A 21,713-nucleotide genomic window follows, 5' to 3' on the forward strand; every position below is an offset into this window, starting at 1 on the left:
ATGAACAGATTCTGATAGGGGAACCACTAACGTGCCAAACCAAACACCCCAGTCTCTGGGAAATTTGATCGTCACTGGCTCAGATTCAGGTTTGCTAGGAGCAGCACTCCCAAGGAACTGGTCTCACTCAAACCTTCAAGACTAAGGAGCTAAAGGAAATCAGAAGAGATGTGGCTTTGATCCTTCCTGATTCCAGATAGACCCCTGACAACAATCATGTCTCTTTAGTAGAGATTTTGTCTCAGCACAAAAGCAAAGGTGCAAATATCACTCGTGTCCAGGCTGGACCCAAGTCCCCATTAACAGTATGATAGCAGACTTTATCTTTTAGCTTTGAGTTGCCCTGGTCCTTGAATGGCACCCTCAGATAGTTTCTCAAGTGCAATAGTCTTCTGCAGAACACTTCCTAGGAGCTTTCTCAGACCATGACAACAGAGTAGGTTTAGAAGACACCCAGCTTTTTAATATTTTAATATATTAATAAAGAAAAAGGCCTTCTGCCTCCCTGTTACCATGCAAAGCTCTGAAATGAGGACATAGATAATTTTCCAGATACTCTTTATCATCTCCTCCCTTTTTCATGTTGTTAATTTTTCTACTCCTTTTATTTTAGAAAGAGGGAAAGATAAGACAGGTGCAGGGAGAGGGAAGAAAGGCAGCCTCAGGGGCCGGGAATGCAGTTCCCTCCCTGTTAGGTCTCCATCTTCTCCATGCTTTTCTGCACAAGCCCGTGATGCATCACTGTTCTTCTGAGCCACGGTGGCTGGAAGTCCAGCACAGCAGATGGTCCAGTGCATGGCACTCGAGCAGGAGAGCTGAGTCAGGAAGCTATGGGGAGGGCCAAATGGGCATCAGGGATCCAGGTGGAAATGCAGCCTGGGGCCATGTTCTGGCTCGCTCACATTGCCTCTGACAGATGCTACAGCCCTTTATGATTTTTCAGACACTGAGACCAAATGCCATTTGTTCTCATACACTTGAGAACAACTCTGTGAAAACTAAAAGGAACAAAGACTTTGAAATCTCATCAGTCTGCAAAGTTTTCCTCTTTCCTTTTTAGCCAGTCATTCTCAACCCGGTATCCTGGCAGCTACTACTGATTTTCCAGGCCATTACTCCTGTCACTAGAGTCCACCTTGCATATGAGTGGGCTGAGGATAAGCACACCCCCAAGGTCTAAATTGTCCAGAAATGTCCCACTGCTCTGCCCTGCAATGGATCTGAGCAGGCTCCAAACCCCATGCTCCATTCAGGGGTGACACCAGCAACTGTCTGGCCAGGAGAGCCTAGCACAGACATTGCCATCACATGAGCATGTTGAAGATCCTCAGAGGAGGCTCACATATGACAGGCAGAAGATGCTGAGACTTCTGACAAATGTTTATTCCTATGCAACAGAAAAAGCATCCCACTCCCTTTCTTCACATATTTTTTCTGGTCAAGGTCAGTCAAGTGCTCCCTGTAAACGTCTCAAAACACATATAAAGTGTTTCTACGGGTTTGGGAGTGTTAGCAGTAAGCCAGTTTTCTTCTTACAGTTATAGTAATGCAAGGTGGTAGCAAAAACCTTCGAATGTGGAGGCATCCACCCATAAATTGGCTAAGAAGAGAGTTTCCAGAAAAAGAAAGAAGGATTTTCTGCTTCCACAGGAAAGATCATAGGCTCTTGCTCTCTTTTTCCTACCTAGCGCTTGCGAGCTCTGGCTGCTGCGTTCCTGGAAAAGGGTGGCAGACCTTTGCCTCTGAGTCTCTGGAAGATATTCTTCCTTCATGAGATATTTGTTCTTGTCCTGAGAAGCCTGCAGAGATGGTTTGTGGCTGCAATGCCCAATTTGCTTTCTTTTTCTCTATCACTTTTCTAAAATGTGCTGCCTTATTTCTTTCCAGTAAGCCAATTTTTGTTCATATACCATCAATTTCTATGCTCTCGGGGCCAGCTACTCTGGTGACTGGCACTCTATCGGTGCCATAAATTTGCCGTTTTAAACAAGGATAAAAGAAACACACAAATATTACCTCTAGCTGAAATCAGCTGTCTTTTATATGTCCCTTTGGAGAATCCGTTTAAGACAGAGATCAAGAAAGGGAAGTATATTAAAAAAAAAGCAAACATTTACTGCCAGATTGAAGATCATTAATCAGCCATTTGCTCTCTGAACCTTGCTCTGCCCCTTCTTATAGCACACAGTAGTTAAATTAAAACATTCCTGTGATAACAACCCATTAGCATTTGAACAGGAGTTATGTTTTCCCATGAGAAGCTTGAATTTGTAGACTTCAAGTAGCATGAGTTTTCCCTTTTTACGGATACATTATAGGATGCTACGTTTGTTTTATAGGTTTTTTTATTCCTGCTCACTTCTGATCATTTCTTTTGGCTTCACAGTGTCAAAATGCTGGTACACGGCTTTTACTTCTAGAAGTGCCTTGGGGGCTGCTGGCGGGCCAACCTCAGGTGCTGTTATTCAAACAGACTTTTTCATAATCACTTCTTGACTGAGATGATTCACACTGGAAATGAATGCTCCCTTGTACCTTACCAAAATGCATGTGCCCCGTAGCCACAGCAGAGCTAAAGAAGCTCAAGCGTAAGCAGACAAGGCTGCAGAGCAGCGGAAGTGCAGACAGGGCTGTGCCAGACCAGAATACGTCCCTGTTTCATTCTCCATTGGGGCTGTTTTCCTCCTTCCTACCTTCGTGTGCTCTCACCTAGCTGTTGGGAGTCCTTCCATGGTTGGTGAAGAGGGACTGACCCTGCCAAAAGGGGGTTCAGCCACCAGCTGAGCTGAGCAGAGCTGCTCATGGAGATGCCTGTCCTGTGGGCTAAGAAGGAGCTCCTGGAACTTACCCAAGGTGTTTGCTTTTAGTAGGCTGAAGCTGGGTGTTCCCCTCTGTCCTACAGCGAGATTGTTAAAAATGGCCTAATTCCTTGAAAAACAAGGGTAAATTGGATTTTTATTGCCAATCAACACCCAACCAAACCAACCCTGGCATTCCAGACAGAAAGGACCTCTCTGAAAGCCCGCAAAGTTCTCCTGAGCCCTTCCTGGTGCTGGAGGCTGCAGGGCTGCCCCGCGGGGCCAGGGGGGAGGCAGGGAGCTGTTGCAGTACCCCAAGCACACAATAAAACAGAGATCTCTGAGCTAGATCTGCTGTGTAAATGAGGTGGGGAAGGTTTGATGGCTATCTTTGGTACCTGCTGTCTACAGGCATTATTCACACTGCTCTCCCTCCTACCCCCATGTGAGATCACATGAGAGAAGCTGTGGCTGCCCCCTGGCAGTGTTCAAGGCCAGGTTGGATGGGGCTTGGAGCAACCTGGTCTGGTGGAAGGTGTCCCTGCCAGTGGCAGGGGGGTTGGAACTAGATGATCTTTAAGGTCCCTTCCAACCCAAACCAGTCTGTGATTCTATGATCAGAGCAAAGCTGCCTTTTGGTGTTGTATTTCCCTGGGAGCACACACGAGACATTTCGTGGGCAGCAGCCATCAGGGAGCTGAAACCCAGGATGCAGAGGCAGCACCTGAGACCTAAAAGAAGCCAGACAGAGCAAGAGCAACTGATCAGTGTCACAAGCAAGGCAAGGCAGCACAGCCCAGCATACTCATGTCCTGTGGCTCCCAGCACTCACTTTCCCACTTTCACAGCTCCCGCTTTGGGTGAAATCAGCTGCTGTCTGCCACTTTTCCATACCCTCGTGTCCTACCCTGCCAGCGGGTGTTAGCTCTCTCTGGGGCTTGCTGGTAGCTGCGTAAGATCACAGCCAGTGTCAGCGCTGGACCAGCCACCACGCAGGCCAGCGGAGCGGCTCTGTCCCCTCCACGCGCCTCTGTCCCTGTTTGTACAGGCAGTGACTCTGCCTGTGAAGCGCGGGGCGGTCTGTGAATGAAAAGCGCTGTACAGGAGCCAGATTCGATTACAACGGAGGCTCACAACACGCGCTACTTCCAAAGCAAACCACCCACACACCTACCTGATCTCGTGGCATGGAACGTGCTATCTTTTAATACAGTGTTTCTCTAGAGATTTTGCATCTCTGTTTCTCACGGTTAGGATAAAATTTAAAACGCTGCTTCAGAGCACCGTGCCTGACTCCCTGGAAGAGGCTTTTCCTGCTCTCTCACTCCCTGTTCTTGCTTACACCCATATCCATGTGCTCTAATGGATGTAAACTCTCAGACACACACAGGCTCGCAGGCTTTTTCATTAAAAGGAATGAACAGGACTCCAGCAAGGCTGTGTGTTACTAAAGCAAATAAAGACTAACACTTACACAACTTAAAATTTCCAGAAGAAATTGAAACAATGCGAACCATGACTTTTTTTCCTCTCCTTTGGTTATAAGGCACAGCAGAGGCAGAGAGCAGATGAGTGTTTTGCCTGCCACACAATAAAGGCATATTCTTTAGGGCATAGAGCTCAAAGAGGGAACATTTCATTACAATGGCATCCTGAATAACACACATATGGAACAAACTCACTCACAAACAGCAATTACAAGCCCAGCTCTGATTTAACAGAATTATTAGAGCTGAACTAAAATGCCGCTATCCACCTCTTGGAAACATTATCACTGAGTACAGATTACATCACCCCGAGAAGGGCAGACAGGGACTGTCGTGGACAGCTTTTTGCATTATACACTCTGGGATTCTGACCTCATCCTTGTCACGAACTTCCTTGGAAAAAAACCTACACCCAGAGAGGAGTCCTTACATCCAAACTCCTCAGCACAAACATTATTCTCAGACAGATCTCTGTGGAAAAAAATATCCATTTTAGTGGGGGGGGAATACCCCACAGCCTACCTGCCTCTGTTGCTGCTCTTTTCTGCTGGAGTGATTTTTTCGGAGCTATTTTACACATATCAACAGACAGGGACAAAGGGCATGAGCTGCCAAAACGACTGTAAAGTGTTCGCTGAACACATGGCAGACTGCTCTGCATCTCTCTGTCTATCCTGTCAATCAAACACAATGATCTTTGGATGCAAGAGGAGGCAAGGCTCCAGACCCAAAATGAGGAATTCTTGGGGCCAGCGCTGCACAGGGCAGCCAGCAAGCACACAAACCATCTCAAATTGAGGAAAGCCTAATTGCAGAAATTGGTGCGTATCAGACATGGCTGTGGGCTGCACCACTGAAGGGATTGTTTCTAGGTAGGTTGGGCATCTTGGCACTTTACCACAGCATGGGGTGCAGATTAACAGAGATTACAATGATAAGAAGAGGCACCCAAGGGATGCCGCTGAAACATTACCATTTTCTTTCTTAAAAAAAATACAAACAGAAGCCAGCTGTCACCTCTCACGCTTGTCAGAATACAGGCACAGTAAGGGCCACCACAGTGTGTTTTTTCTGGTTTAATACCATACTTCTGGGATCACTGTCTGTCCTGAACATGCAAATATTAAAAAAAAAAAAGCAACTGGAAAGAGTTCAGTGGTACTTAGGGTGAGCTGTCAGCATTGCACAGCCAGACATGGCCAAGATGTAGTCCAAATCAGTGCAGGGAACAACAGAGTTCTCTATGTCCTACAGATATTCCTTAGCCTGAATCACACTGGTGCGCTAAGGAAAGCCGAGTTCCACTCACCTTGTCCTAATAATGTGACAACCTACCCATAAATTCACCCTCTGTCAAAATAACTGCCTCTTCTTTACCTCCCTTTTCTTCATGCTAAGCCTTTGTCACATCCATCCCTGCTTCATCCCTCCTGTTCTCCATCACATGTGACTGCTGAACAGAGAGACCCTGCTTAAATCAGCCCCCACGGGGCCATCTGGTCACAGATGTGCAGGGGATGGCCTTGTCTATCTCCTCACCTGGCTCACTGTTCATGGCACAGTAATAACGGTCTTCTAGGTCAGGGTCTCTGTGATGCCTACAGGTCCTCAAGGCTTTTGCGATGTTTCTTAAAGAGAATGGGTGCCTCACCTGAGCAGGCAGAGCCAAGTCTTGCCCACCATGAGCCAGGCAGTCCTGTGTCACCAGATCCGCCTTGAGCAGCTGGCATGGGCTCCAGCAAGCACGTGGCTCTTGCGTAACTGACTGCCCAGTGCACCAGAAAATGTGGTAAAAACTCAGGCCAGGGTCACTCACAGGCCAAGGGGGAACTTTGGGTTCAAAAGAGAACAGGAGGATTGTTCCAACTTGAAAACTGGGATATCCTTATTTTTCCTTTTGATTTATTTCAGTGTGACTTCTGCATTATCAGCGTTCAGAGTGTATTTGCATCATATCTTCCAGCCTTCTTTACAACCAGGACGGGTGAAAGCTCACTATTCACAGATGAATACTGGAGCTCTCAAGTAAAATTATTGGCCAGGAACTGGGCTTTATGGAAAATGGTATATACTGGAAGACTTCACACAACATCGCAATAATGGGGAACAGTTCCCTGGCACAGGGTTTGTGTCAGTCCAAACTAGCAAACCTGACAAAAATATGGCCACTTACTGCACAGCAGACCTCACCAAATCCAGTGCAGTGAGCTGCATGAGTCCAGGTCATACTCATGTATCTTTCTGGCATTGGAAAAGAAGTAGAAAGTGAAGGTAAAAGCTGTGCTGGCTTTCCTCATAAGTGACAAAGGGAACATCTCCTTTCATTGTTTACTCCATTAACTACAGCAGTTGTCCTTGATTTTGCAACCCCTCTGCAAGCTGTAACAAGCTGTTAGAGGCTTCAGGAAACATCATTTTTAGGTTCTGCTAACTTAGAAAAACGCCTATGTGAAAGTAAAGTACAGGACTGCAGTGCTAGAGGGTCTTGCTGGCAACGTGCATCGGGGATGACAGAAATACAGTGATGAGTTCATATTCCGCTGAGATGTCTAAATAAAAACACTTTCAAAGAGAGAGGATTAAATTGATAGGAAAATAAAATACAGCACCCTTCCAAGGCTCCAAATGCACGTGCTGGTTAGCAGAAAAACCTACTGAAGTACCTGGTTTGTGCAGGAAACAGCTCTGCTCCTGTGGTCTGCTTCTCACCAACATACAGCTGTACCGAGTTACACACGCATGTCTTGAAGCATGCTCTGAAGCTCCACAAAGGGCAAACGTTTAAGCTCTCAAAAGCCAAGAAGGGACACTCCTTTCCTCTACAGTACAGCGGAGGGAAGAGACCCCATGGATGTTCCCCTTTATGCAATCGGGGATGAGGGGCTCACACAAACAACAGGCTTCCTGGGTTACTGTACTCCCCGTTCCCTGTGCTGAGGCTGTTCCCCTTTACATGGAAGGAAAGAAGGAAGGAAAAGGGGCTCTGATTCTTTTCACTTGAGGACATAAGGACCCATTTTCATCACGTGCACAATTTACAGTAATACCATTACATAAAACCCAGTGAAAGCACAAGCAAACCAAGACTGGCTAATATCTCTATAGAAAACTCACCCAGTTGCAATCCTTGCCCACTGAGTAAAAGAAAGCTGCTACCAAACCTATAAGAAACCAAACTGGCTTGGGGCTCCCACTCAGAGGAGTCTCAGACACTTAAAAGCCCAGTGTGACTGAAAATCAGTTGTTCCCATCGGTATTAGGGAGAGCTGTGCTGTTGCACCTCTACGCTTGGCAGCAGTGACGTTACAGCTCTGACACCACACAGGGCTAATATTAGATCAGACCTGAGCAGGGCAGGAGGCATGGCGGGCTTCCAAAGAGGTGGTCTAGGGCAGCCATGTATCAAGGGGATCCTTGCAGCTCAGGCTGTCAAAAATGAATGACAAATCAGCCCTTAATCTTTCTTCTGCATCCTTAAGCACACCCTGTAATTGTACAGCTAGTGATACAGAAGGAGCTCAAGTTTCTGTATGACTCAAGAGAAGGAGAAAAAGTTTCCTTCTGTTTCTTTTACAGGCCATGTATCAGTCCACTTATCCCTAGTACTCACACATTCATGCTTATCACATAACACCCTCTCAGGGAAACATAACAGAGACTGAGCACTGTTTTATCATCCTGCAGAATTCTGTAGCAAGGAAACACTTACTGCAAGTTGATTTAAACTATTCTATACAGAGAATATCAGTCACGATTAAACGCTGTAGGTTTTCACAGTAATGTGTATACAGCTTTATCTAGTGTACTGGTAAGTCCGCTCACCCAGCTCTCAGAAACAGCAGCTTTAATTTCTCTCCCTGCCAACAAGCACTCAAGGCCATGACTCTTCCTTCCTGGCAAGCACCAACACACCAGGGTATGGCTTTTCTGATCCCTGCCAGCTGGGACTGACAGTCCATCCTTTATCCATGTTGCACCAATAAGTGAGTGCTGACATTATACAGTGAGTGTACTTGTCCCCAGCTCCCTTCATGCTGGAAGTCTGTGAACCAAGGGAATTTGGTGATGTCCAGAAGTATTAATTTGTACTTAAACCCAGTTCCACCTGAGGAAGGACTGTATATCTCACAGGCTTCAGTGCATGAATCTCTGCTGGTCTGGTGGGAGATGGCTAGTCTTTGGCAATCCTCCCTGTTTCCACCTACTTAACTGCAGTAAAAAAGAAAAAGAAAAAAGAAAAAAGAAAAGGAAAAAACAGAGGGAAAAACAGCACTTCCCTGGCAGAAATCTTCAGGGACCAGTTGCAGGAGTGTGACAGAACAGACAGTGGGAGAGGCATCATCAAACCATGCACCATCTCCACAGCATTTCTTTAGCACCACGGACCCAGTGGTGGCTGGTGTAAATGCCACGGCTCTGCTGACTGCCAGGCATTTGCCCTTCAGTGTCCAAGTGGTGTTGCTGTTGCAGCCCAATAAACATGACTTTTGTTATTACCAGTGAAAATGCCCAGGGTTTGTACTGACCCAACAGCGTGGGGTCTGGGGGCTGGTCTGGGCTTGCCTGGACCTGAGCTGATTTTAGCTTGTTTGAGCTGTGATAGCAATGCAGTGACTGTCACCTACCCCAGGCTGGCTCTGCTCTGGGCCCAGCCTGTGGCAACAGCCTGACAAAGCCAGGTTGTCCTGATGGCCCAACCAGAGAGACATGGGAAGAGGGAGTACAACATCAGAGACCCAAGGCGAGTATCAGTAAGTCTTGTATGTCCTTTTTAAGTGCAGAATAAATGAGTACTAATTTGAACTCTGAGCACTAGTACTGTTGTAACTATTTCTAGCGCTTTGATTAGAGTATTAAAACGTTCAATAACTAACAATACACTTTCAGCTCCACATACGAGGTGAGCTCCCTTTGGCTATGCAGGATTTTGAGTGTAACGCTTTATTTATGAAGTGTGGTCATAAATCTGTTTCCCTTCTCCCAGCACTAATTCCCAGCTCAGTATGGAAGAAATTCAAAAGTTTCCAGCCAGAGAAAATACCAGCTTAGATGCACATAAAGTCTTTTGGTTGACACATTTAGAGAAAACATTTTAATTAATTATAAATATCTTGGCTGCTTTCCCTGTAATAGTGTTAAATTTCATGGCACATGAGTTCTCCCCAGCAGCGCAGAGCAGGTAAAGGCTGGCTCTGTAAACCTCAGCCCCACAGAACGTCCTGCTGGGAGCGCACCACCGTGCCTCGCCGCCTGCTCGTACTTTGCTGTTCGCTTGCACTGCCTCTCGTTGCTGAAGCGTCGTAGGCAACGCAGCCCAGGGGCGAAGCGTGCTCACTTTCTTATGCAAAAGCTGGATTTTTTACTTGCTGTCAGAGCTAAAAGCTTCACTTGTTGTGATCAGTTTAGCACTCCATCTCCTCTCCATGGGAGACTGGGTGTCTCTTGCCCTATTCTTTATCAAAGCTATTTTGGATTTTAGTCTGTGTCGGTGCAGCGCTAAGCACTGAAGGTGTTATACCTTTAAGCTTCCCACAATAATAAATTGCTGTTATTAAGAAGTCATAGCTTCACAGAATGCATCTTGTGCTCTGCTTTTAATTGAGGTAACCAACAAGGGTGACAGAGCTGCTACAGTTAACTCCAGGTGGCCATAGGTAACTCCAGGGTACCTCAGGTGACCTGGATGCTGGAGGTGTCATTACTCGGATATTTTATTGTGTTATCAGAAAGGGCTGAATCTCTGCTTCCTGAGGACAACTCACATGCACTGGTGATTCACGTAGAAATTAGAAATAATGGAGGACTGATGGCAACACCTGCAGTGGTGAATAAGCAAGGGCTCAAAGAGAAGTTGTGTGTAGGTGTCCTCCTGATTCAGGGTCCTAGTCTGACCTGGGACCAATGCTTCTGCATTATTATTATATCATTTACATAATTATTTGCATAACTGGCTTTTCACGTTCCTTCTCTAGAGGGTTTTGACTTGCTTTTGATGGCCAGGTTACAAACAAGGCAGAGTTGGACATTTACTCGATAATGTGGATGTTTTTACGCATTTAACTTGGAGATTACAGTGGGCGCCTCTGCTTCCAGTCACAGGTATGCAGCCAAGGCCTCTCCTCTTTGCTGTATTTCCTACATCCCCTCTTTCTTGAACCACACTTTCACAGCCTTCCTATGGGAACAGCAGCAATTACCTACATGGAAAAGTAATCTGAGGGAAGTGTCGAGTGCTTTTTCCAATTCTCTGAAATCTGATTTAGCAGGTGGAAGCAGCAGGGAAGTGTTACTGCTCTGTTACAACAGGTGCTCAGAAAATTATGTCAAGAACCTTTACACTAGAGAAACCCACTTCTGCAAAGGAGATGAATGTGTTGTTACAAAATTACATTGAAAATGGAAAATCTCCAGAGGATAAGAGAGACGGTACGATCTTTGACTAGAACTGCAAGACTTTTTAGTCTTGTGTTGGGATTTTGTGTTTCACGGACTTCTGCAACTTCAGCCCTTAATTTCCAAGTAATAACATCTCTTGAGATGACTAAGTGAAACTGGTTTATGCTTGCATGCTTAACTGACTTCGAAACAGCAGTTTTAATTTGATATGAAGTTATTAATTTCAGAAAAGTTTAAAACGTCTGCATTTACAATGATCTTCTTGAATAAAGAAGCTACAAAACTTCAGATACAGTCCCCAAACGCATTTGGCTTATGAAGTTACTTCTCAACAAACAGAATTTGTAGAAATATATTTTCCACGTGGACATTAACACTGCAGCCTGCACACTTGTGCAATGACTTTCAGGGGAAAAGGATGATGACAACTAATTTTTCCTTCTGGGTAAGGCAGTAAAAGGGAATGTACCTGCAGCTGCCTCAGTTAACTCTGAAGAGCTGAGTCCTTAAAGAACATGATCTCAGGAAATCTCTGGGAGACAGGGGATAAGAGGAGAGGAAAGAACTGCATGTATGTCTTAGCCTTAGTCACCTTCTGAAAGGCCTGGTCCTATCACTAGGAACAGAAAGGGCAGAGGATGTAAAAACAGGTTTGGCATTAAAGAATGAGAATTTGTTACTGAAGAGAAGTTTGGGTTTTTTTCTGGCTAAGATGGGGGAAAATCTTCATTTGAAAGATGCAACAGCATACAACTTACTAAGGAACCTTTTTGGAAATGGAAATCAAGAGAATTTATGAGGGAAGACAACGTGGCTGGCCAAGTGGCATGAGTGATGAAGCACTCCACTTTTCCCAGGTATATGAGAAAAGGAAAATGGCTTCAGGCACGCTCTGCTCATGTGCTGAGTCCATGAATTCACAGCAGGCTGTGAACGTTTCCGCTCTCAAGTGCCAGGTGATAGATCTGCCCAGAGTGTAAACATGCATGTAGACTACCCCTCAAAGATGCTCTGCTCCCTAAGCCCCATCCAGTCTTCTCACGTGGAGGCCAGAGCTGATTTTCTCACTAGTATTAAGCAGCCCTCACGTATGTAAGAATGACCCTTACTCTGCTCCTGTCCATTCAGGGTGTGGATATAGAGAGATAAACTCTTTCTTTGTCTTGGATCTTTTCTAAATTCAATCACGCTTTTACAGCCATAGAGAAAAACAGCCTGTGTAAAAGTATAGTGGCAAATGATAGGGCACATTATAAGTAAGGAGGACAGCAAGTTCCTATGGACTCCTGGTCTAATATGGTTCTGTCAGGAAACTCTTCTGTTGCTGCTTTCTTTTCTTTATAACAGAAGGCAAGCGAGCCAGAGGATTCAATATGGGAATCATTAGTAGTTGCCTGTTTATTAATCTCTCCGCTGCTGGCTCTCATCCCTCCTGCTGTGCTCCTGCCATCAGCAATGCTGCACTGAAGTCACAGGACCACAGCTACGTCCAGCTGCACAGGAGGGGGCCACTTGGACATGTCTCGGGCATCCGGCAGCGCATCCAGGGCTTCCCAGTGCAGACACGTGTAGAAAGCTCATAAGGGCAGCAGGTGCTTTCCATCAGGGAAAATGGGGAGAAGTGAATGTTTGGTAGAGTTGCAGGTGCATTAACAACCAGACATTTCTGCCATGAGTGAGGACAGGATACATGAGACTGTTTTTAGTTTTAAAACCTCTTCTTTGTACTGAATTAAAAAGAATTGTTTCAGCAGTCTGTATCCTCCTCACGCCCCAAGCTCCTCCTTATCTCTCTTGGGTTTTTGTTTCCTCTGCTTGGTCCCGCATTGCATGGCGAAAGCAGAGGGTTACTCAAGAAGGGAGGCTCTGCTTGTGCTGGTGCTCCCTGCGCTGGATCAGGAGCCTGGGACACGCACAGCTATCTGCACGGAGCGCCTTTCCTTTCCGTAGCTCCTAGCAAAATCTTCATGCTCATTTCACTGCGTAACAGAAGACCGTGTTGACAATTCCCCAAGATTGCAGATTCCTAGAGGTAGCTGTAAGTTGCACCAGTGCCGCCTGTTTACTTGTTTAAATGCTTATAAAGAGTGGCTTCTGGGTATTTGATCTGGTTTTATATGATAATTCCAGTGCTTACTCATAAAGATCTCCATAGCTAGGAGGAATGTTGGTAAATAGCACTATGCAGAGCTCTACACTCAAATAACATCCACTTTTATTGGGGTTAGATATGCAGGAATATGACAGGGAGATATTCCCAAAGTACAGTGAAGCAATGTAATGGCACAACTTGTACCATCGTTAGTGACAGACACGAGGCCACCAATTCCCTCTGTTGTGCTTTGAAATTGTGCCCTGGAGTGACTTTTAGCATGGGTTGCTCCAAGCCTAATCCACTTTCATTTCTGTGTCTCTGAACGCTGTATGCAATCTCTGGAAGTGAGCAGCTGCTCGGGAAGTGAACAGCATCATAGCCAGGCAAGCTATGCTGCTTCTGCTGGAGGTTTGCTGATCTAATTTAGAGAGGGCCTAATATTCCCCTTCTAATTAATTTGTTTTCTTCGCCTGCGACTGAACTGGCTTTTGTTCTTTGGGAGCTCCTCAAAAATTAGATGCAATACCTGATGGAATTTAATTATATAGGCTGGGAGAAAGTGATTAAGGTCAAAGGGAGGGCTGATCACACCACATACATGCTTCAAGGGTATTAGCAGAAGGGAAGGTGGAGGCTGCTTTTTCTCAGCTGGAGGGAGAATACTAAGGAGTGATTGTCTCCAGCACGAACTTTAGAGATAAACATTCTTTGATATCTGAGCACCTTTGCAAGGGTCAGATGTGTATTACTAGAGCTGTTCAGATCTTTCTCAGATACCATTCCAGTGAAATTAGGTCTGCACATCACCCTTGGCCTTGTGCAGCAGATCTCAGTTCTGATGCTCTTTAATCCCCTTGGGGGCTGTGTTCTTCCATAATGGGGAGAACAGGCTGTGAGAGAAGGATCCGCCAAGGAGCTGAACACAAAGGTGTTTGCTCCTAATCTCTACCAGGGCTAGCTTGACCCAGAGTCTAGGAGGTCCTAGACCACATATCCCAGTTCTCAATGGGAGAACTGATGTTAAATGTGCAGAGGATTCAGGAGTGGGGGGCTCTTAGGTCAAACTTCAACAGAAATTCTGCAAAATTGCACAATTCCACCAGCGTCTGATCACCACAGCCATGCCCATCTCTGCTCCATGGCATAGGAATAACTCTTATTCGGAGAAAAGTAATGGAATTGCATAAAAGGGTGGCTAAGGAAAGAAACAGCAAAGTGAAGAAGAGAGGGGAGAAGAAGAACTGGGGCAAGTAAGAATGCCTGGTCACAAGAAACCACGCAGACTCCTGGCAACTGCTCGGAGTCACACAAGTGAAGGTATTCCATGATAATATGCCTAACCACCAGGCTGCAAAAAGCACAAAGTGCAGACCTTTCCAGGCACATCCTGCGCTTTAAGGTACTCGAATAGCATTGATGTTCAGGCATCATTGCCAGCACGTCCTGTATAGAGTTGGGTTCTGAAACAGTGCGCAGAGAGGTGGTCTGGGATCTGAGGTGTTCAGAAAGCCAGAGGCACCCAAAGTAATAACCCCCATCAGCAGGGGACAGTTTCCTGTGGCAAGGGTGGCTGCAGCCTACTGGGCCACTGTGCTGCTCCTAGGACAGGCTAAGTGATGTGTCTCTGATTCCAGACTGGTAGGATCCTCCTGTGAAGGCACATTAGGAATGTGGGAAGGGGTGCATGTACAGGGATCTCCTTGAGGGAATCTTCTGGGCTGTACATTCTTACCCTAATGCCCCAATTCAGGTAAGTGCTAAAATAACTGGAAATGGAAGAAAAATCTGTCAAAGTATTTTACCTGAAACAAGCTGGTTAAAGCACTGGTACTTAGCAGCCTGCCACGTACTAGGAAAGATCTTTTTAGACCCCATACACAAGCCTTGTTCTACTTAGGAAACACTTAATGCATCCTCACTTGAGAATTCAGCAGCAAGGGGTCAGAGGAAGCAGTGCAGAAGCTGGCTTTGTTCCCAGCTCTTGCTCTGGTGCCACAGGAGGCACTAGCTCCAGAGACAGTGACAAGGAAGCTCATGAGACTACGCTTAACACTTTGAGACCACATCTGCCATGGTGGACCATCCTGTCCCTGTCCAGTTTAATGATCATTAGCAGTAGCTGGTTGAGAAGAGTCCCTGTGCTAACAAGCACCTCAGGGCAGTGGCAGAGAAAAAGGACTTCCCTGCTGAGTGAAGACCCCTGAGCAGAACATCATCAGCACTTCTGTAGCGTGCAGCAAACACGTTCCTGCCTGAGTAATTTGTCTCACAAATATCAGTCCCGTCAGACTGTCTCTGACTGTCAGTGATAAGGTTTGTCTGATCGAGGAGCTGATGGGGGTCACTCAGAGCCCATCCTACCACAAAATGGAGTCTTGTCTCCCAAAATCACCTTTGATTTATCAATAAACTATCTATCTCTCTCAACTTCCACAAGCCTTCAGGAGCTTTATGCTACTGCAGCAATACTGCTGCTCTTATCCCAAGCAGCTGGACACAGTGAGAGGAAATGCCATCCTACTTTTGAGTTGAAAAGTAGACAAGCCCAGGCATACCCAAGTCTGTATGTTCCCACACAAATATAATCTCTTAGCCAACAGAGAGGTCAAAGCTATCCCACCTGCTGAGCTAATTGAGTACAGCCATATGGTCCAGGAGAGCCTGCAGTAACTGCTCCCAGGTTTGTATGAGAGAGGCTTAGAAGCTGCCATGAATGGGAGGTGCTTCACAACTCCCCCACTATCTGTGTTTGCAGCCAGCTGGTGGCTCCCAGACATCCTGCACAGGTGTACATGCCTGGGATTATCCTGCCTCCTGACACACCAAGCTGATGGGTCTGCTCAGAGACGCTGAGCACCTTGAACTGGGAGATTTGGCTGCTGCACAGCCTGTTTCTGCCAGTTTGGTGGATGGCATGAGTGAGGCCTTCCTGCGCTCGAGAGCAAAATGAGATGCTCTCTAAGGGCTTGGTCCCATGTGAATATCATGATGAGAAACTAGAAATAAAGTAAAACACAGCTTTGTAAAGTCTTTTGACACAATTGGGTCTCAAGTCGCAGAATGACAGTATTGGACACCAATTTCCTGCTAGTAAAACGCATCCTATAATGTTTTTCACTCTGTAGTCAAAGCCTAGTTCATTGGCTTCTCCTTGCTACGGAAATGGTCTCTGATTTTACCCCACAGCATACACCAGTTTGGCCTTTTCCAGTATTTGGAAGGGGTTTAGATTCGTGCACAAGACTTTAATGTAATGAACTTTCTACCCAGGGAGGGAGGTGTGAAGTGGGGAGAATGTGGCAAACTGGGAAGCCTGAGAAGAAAAAACACTGAGTGGGTTCAAAAATGAGAGAGATCACACACTAATTTAAAAAGCTAGATTTGTTAAAGATTGTTAATGGTATATTAAACTGTCTAGTCTGAGCTATAGATTGTTTTTTGCTGCTTCTCAGTTTTTTGTTTGTTTCTTTTGCTGGTTTTACAGTTTTATGACTGTTGACCTCATGAACATGGCGATTCTGACACAACCCTGACAATGGTGACAACAATGACCAACAATGATCTCTTGTGGTTAAGCAGTCCACCAGCATCCTTGTGCCTGGCCTGTTTTTCTGAAAATCTTTTAAAAACGTGAGTTATAGTGAGTATGTAGTGAAACAGAGGAACAAGCTTTGGAAGGGAAAGCAATTTAGACTCGTTTGTTTGGGGAATTTTTTTCAGTAGTGTTATGGCATGTTTTAGGAGCAAACCAAAGATTTCTCAGGTGGCTTGTGGTAATTTGTGTCCCGTCACTAGTCCTCATGGCTTTTTTTTCTACCCAGTGCAGTAATGTGGCTCTTCTGTGCTCCTGTAGCCCACACACCAAATGCAATTCCTCCCATTTTATAGCTGTCTGCAGCTGGAACGTGGACTCCCAAAGCAGGAGAGAAGTGGTATGCAGCCATGCAGACTGGTTGGAGGATACCACAGCCCTGTATGGCAGCCTTCTTCCACCAACAGGACTAGGGACAAAGACAAATCCCAGCATAGGGTACTCTGCAGCTACACCCAGACTGTGCCACCCCAGATCAACATCCCCTCTATACTCAGAGAATGGGCAGCATGAGCAAAATAAAACACGAGGTATTCGGAGACTAGTGTTTCTGCAGCTATTTTGGGTTTAAGTGACATTCAGCTGCTGAATGTGTGTGAGATTTGCCTCTCTGTGTCTGACCCACAAGGAAAAAGGAACTAGAAGACAACAGGAAGACCTAGCACTTTAATTCAGCACAAGCTTCTAGTTTTGGAGATCTTGGGCAAAGCTGGCTGGAAACTGGGGCTGAAATTGTACAAAAATTAATTGCCTGATCATTAGGAAAAAATTAAGAGAATCTATCAGACCAATCAAACACTTCATTCTGGACTTCTATTATTTTTATACTATTTTTAAGTGAGAGCTTGTTGAAGTCACAACTTGTTTTGAGCAGGAAACCTTGTCTTTTTCATTTGGAGAATGTCAACATTAAATGCTGTGTTGAAAAGGAAAGCCAAGAAAGAACGCACACTGGGAAATATAACAAAACCGTCTGCTGCTCTTAGAGAGATTGTCATCTTCTGGTCCAACCCTAAGGGCAGGAGCCAGCATAGACGTGTCACAGTGCTCCACAGCTGGGATTTGGAGAGTGCAACAAGACTAAAATGCAAAGGAAAACTGCCCTTGGGGTCCCAGCGTATCCTGATAATATTGAATGCTAACCAAAGATTTTAGAAGTATAGAACTTGTGTTTTGTAAACTTTAACTATGGGGCAGGGGCATGATGTCCCTAAGAGGGCAGATTATCATCCATCTGCCACTGGCTGGCTTTACATCTTCCCGTGAAGGAGAAGCTGGCCATTGCCAGAGTGAAATGTGAGACCGGAGAGGTCTGACCAGGCTGGAGGTGCCAATGGTCCTGTTGAGCTTTGGGAATAGAGACGGGGAAACCTAATTTGATCTGTAGCTCTGTCACAGACTCCTCACAAGAATTTCGTGACAGTACAGGTGGCTCAGGAGGAAGATTACCAGATATGCCCATACCTCAGACTCTGGCAGTTCATGTCTGAAGGAAAATAGGGTTGTCCTCTAACTGCTGTACAAATGGTGGTAGTCATTTTGTGAGCTGTTTTCTTGGAAAATATATCTGCCCATATCCCTGACATGGCATGGTGGAGGACCACTGCCTCTTGTACTGTCTCTAAAAGGCTGCACTGCTCTACATCCGAGGCAATAGCTAATGGGGATCACAAGCTGCACGCTGCAGGAGATCCTCTATCCCCCACATTTCCTGGTGGGAGCTTTTATGTTGCTGAACTGCTTAAATTTGTGTCTCTTGATTTCTGTATGTTATTTGATGGAGAGGAAAGACACAGAAGTGGGTAATCCCAGCCTTAATATGCGAATACTGCTCAGCTGTAAGTGATGAGGGACCAGGGGGACAGCCTGGCTTACGCCTGTCACAAAGCATTGTAGGATCAGACCCTGCAATATTGATATGCAGTTGGTGCAAGCCATTGATTAGCCCCCAAAGCATGAAATAATTAGGGCTGTAGATATGGCATCATCATCACAACCCTTGTGTTTTAAAAGCAAAGAAGCAGCTGAGAACTGTGGGCAGCTTCCTCCCCTGCACTGCTGCAGCCACCGCAACACGCTGCGCAGCGATTACTCCACCCCAGCATGCTCTCCACCCCTGCTACTGCAGGAGGAAGTAAATGAGTCCTTGGGGAGCCTTAGTCCTTTAATGAAAATCAGCCACTAACAAAGTGTGCTGTTCAGACACACTAATGAAAAAACGTTCCCTTCCCAGGGACAAAGCTTCTCGTGCTCCTTGGGCACTTTGCTTCCAGGAATCAGTTAATTTCAAGATAGGCAATGAACCCTGAACGACATGGGCCCAGTGAGGAAAGCTGGATGCAGCTGGAGAGAGGAATCACTCGTGCTGGTGGGGTTCCTCCAATGTCATTGTCCCTAGGCTCAGAGTCCAACGGGGATGGCATGGTGGTGCCCTCTGGCCTGTACTCAGACTTAAGGTTTCTGTTCTGCTCTCTCCTAACTCTTCCCTTCCTCCTTTCCTCAATTTCAGACCTAGATCATAAAAAACATCAGGGAGTTTCACAGACATTTCAGGCTTGATCTCAGCAGATCAAAGAGCAGATCTGGATGATTCCCTCCTCCTCCTTCTAACACACAGCCAGGGAGTAGTAGGAAAGATAGAATGGAGGGCATGGAGAGACATAGGAAGGACATGAGAAAGGAGAAAGGTGAAGAAGAGATAAAGGCAAGAAAGAGAAGGAGATGGGTGTAATTTAACCAAACCCCCTTAACAGGAGCACCTCTATCCATTCATATCAGTTTACAGATTGCTCTGGGCAGTTCCTGAAGGAAATAGGGCATGGGAAAGAGACATCTTACAGCTCACAGATGTGAAAGGTGCATCGTTAACAGAACTGTGCAAAGGTGATAGGTTATGGGAAGTGTCACACACCAAAACACAAACTTTCCCATTCTTATCCTGAGCTTTGTGGCTGTGGAAGTGGTTTGGGTTGGTCAGAATATCAGACTGTCCCTGATTCTTTTTTTTCATGCTGGTAGGAGCGAGACGAGAGCAGGTCTTTTTCCAGGAGTCAAGCAATTCAATGTCCATGTCTAACACATTGGGGTTTTTAAAGCCCATGGCAGGCCTGCACCACTCTGCATTTGGGACAGGTGTTTGAACAAAAACTATTACATCTCAGACACAGTGATCATTTTTCCTTCTGTCTTTAGGAAACAACAGACTTTTCCACAAGATGCTGGCAGTTCCTTCTAACAATCCATTCTGGCACTGCGTTTCTCTCAGTTTCACAAGCAGGATCAGCTCTGTTTGCAGTATTTGTTTCTTTCAGCCCCATACGAAGCTGGCACGCTGAACTCTACAGGTGCCTCACACCTGTGATAACGGGAACACTGACTGAGTCACATCGTCTGCCTCTGGATCTTCTGTGCTATCATTCAAGCTGCTCAAAATTCAACACAATTATCTTTTGGACTCCAGAAAATTACCTGACAATTTCCAGAGGATTGCAAAAATTCATCATGAAGGAAGAGTCACAGTTTCCATTGCATTTCTGATGTGATGCTCACACTGCAGCTCAAGCATTAACAAAGGGCAAACTGTAATACCTTGCCCAGGTCTTGCCTCCGTAGTGTAATGTCACCTGCTGTGATGAGTGATCTAACCCAGCTCTGAAGGGACTGTAAGTGAAGCAAGTGAGCCTTCTGACCAGCCATCTGTATGCTGAAGATCTAGCCCTCAAGGAAAGCAGGAACGGTTTATCATTTCCAAATGAATGCCATAGCTTGACAGATGCCAGCTGCTGTGAGTGCCTCTGGTAAAATGAATTTGCTATTAAAAACTCCAGATGTGCCTGGGTGGAAAGCCTTCGTTGCACATCCTGCTGTGCCTTCAGAGGGAAGCCTCATTGCGTTGCCCGACTCCCTGACTGTGCCTGGGCTGTTTGGGCTCAGAGATTTTCCCTGTTGCTACATGCTACAGCAGTGTCCAGGCCAGCAGTGCCTGCACTGCTGAGCATCAGAGGTGAACTGGGGGAAGGTACCAAGTGGGGGCACCTTGTGAGAGAAGCCCTTTGTTCTTCTGAGCTGGAGACAAGATTCTGGATGAGTTAAATAGGAATATTTGGATGGCAAGAAGCTGGGATAATTTCAGGGTGTGGTTTAACTCCTGAAAGAGCAGTGCAAAAGCAGTTATGCCATCCAACCTGGAGCCTGTCATAGGTTGAGTTACGCAATGGCTCCGTGTGCCGGGCACAGGAGGGAGCAAGGAAGTGCTCAACTCAGCAACCTTAGCTGAAGAATTAAATCTCCCGTTATATTTATTGTCAGATAAATAAGGTTCAGTTTGCTACAGAAGGTGTACATTTGTCCTGAGTTTGTCCTCAAGACATCTAAGTCTTCACCTGGTGACTCCTTTCTACATTTCAAAGTAGGCAAACCATCTCCAAGGTTCCTACTCCCCTCCACTTCACCAGGAGCCCCCGTGACCTGTTCAGACTTAGAGCTCTGAATTTGACTGTCAAAGAGGAGGTTCTTGGATGTGAGAGTCTCTGGAGGTGAGAGAGGCAGCTCTCAGCCTTTGTCTGATGACCCAAGCATCATGGAGATTTAATGGCTGTCGATCGCTCCAAGACCTGATTAGGAAAACTTTACTCATTTAACTTCCCTCAGTTGGCTAGAATAAACATAACTGAAATGCTCCCCACCTGATTTGCCATCAAATCCAGGATACTTCAATTTTTTTCCTACAAGGGGAAAGTTTAAACTCACTGCTATGAAGAAAGTATTTGACTGTTAACCCATGTGAGCATGGTGGGTGGAGGCACTGCTAAATGTGGGAGTACGATTGAGGGGGATGCAGCAGTGATGGCTATGATGGAAGGAAAACTGACATCCTGGATTTGGTTGTGATGCTAGCCTGCTTGGTCTCTTCGGACAAGTCATGTCTCCGCTTGTGCTTCAGTTTGACAACTGGTAATTGGTGATAATACTTATTTTCTCAGCTGGACTTTGGGAGCTTCCTTATAAATATTTATGAAGTGCTCTGTTTATAATTGTAAGTAAATAAATGGGCATATGGAGTCGACAGTCTAAGGATGCAAGTTGTTCTGCTTCACACACTTAAATGTAGTCATTTATGGATTCTGCTTTCATTTGGAAGCAAAGAAGTTAGGAACAACAATGTCAAAACCTCCATCTCAAACTGAGCCCCAATTAAGAAAACTCAGTACTTAAGAGGCAAATCCTGCTGACATTAGGAAAGAGTGGGAAAAGCTCTTGTAGGTACTTCATGTGCCTGAAGATGTAGACAGGTGCCTGTTGAAGTTTATAGAAGAGCTGAAGCGTCTAGATCCTTTCTTAAAACA

General features: G+C 45.8%; 1 protein-coding gene across 1 annotated transcript in view; it reads right to left on the reverse strand.

The window, feature by feature from the left end:
* SHISA6 (shisa family member 6) overlaps positions 1-21,713 on the reverse strand; it is a 262,276-nt gene that overhangs the window by 202,932 nt on the left and 37,631 nt on the right. The gene's annotated exons all lie outside the window — the stretch shown is intronic.

The sequence above is a fragment of the Nyctibius grandis genome, chromosome 15 (genome assembly GCF_013368605.1).
Source record: "Nyctibius grandis isolate bNycGra1 chromosome 15, bNycGra1.pri, whole genome shotgun sequence".
Lineage (NCBI taxonomy): Eukaryota > Metazoa > Chordata > Aves > Nyctibiiformes > Nyctibiidae > Nyctibius > Nyctibius grandis.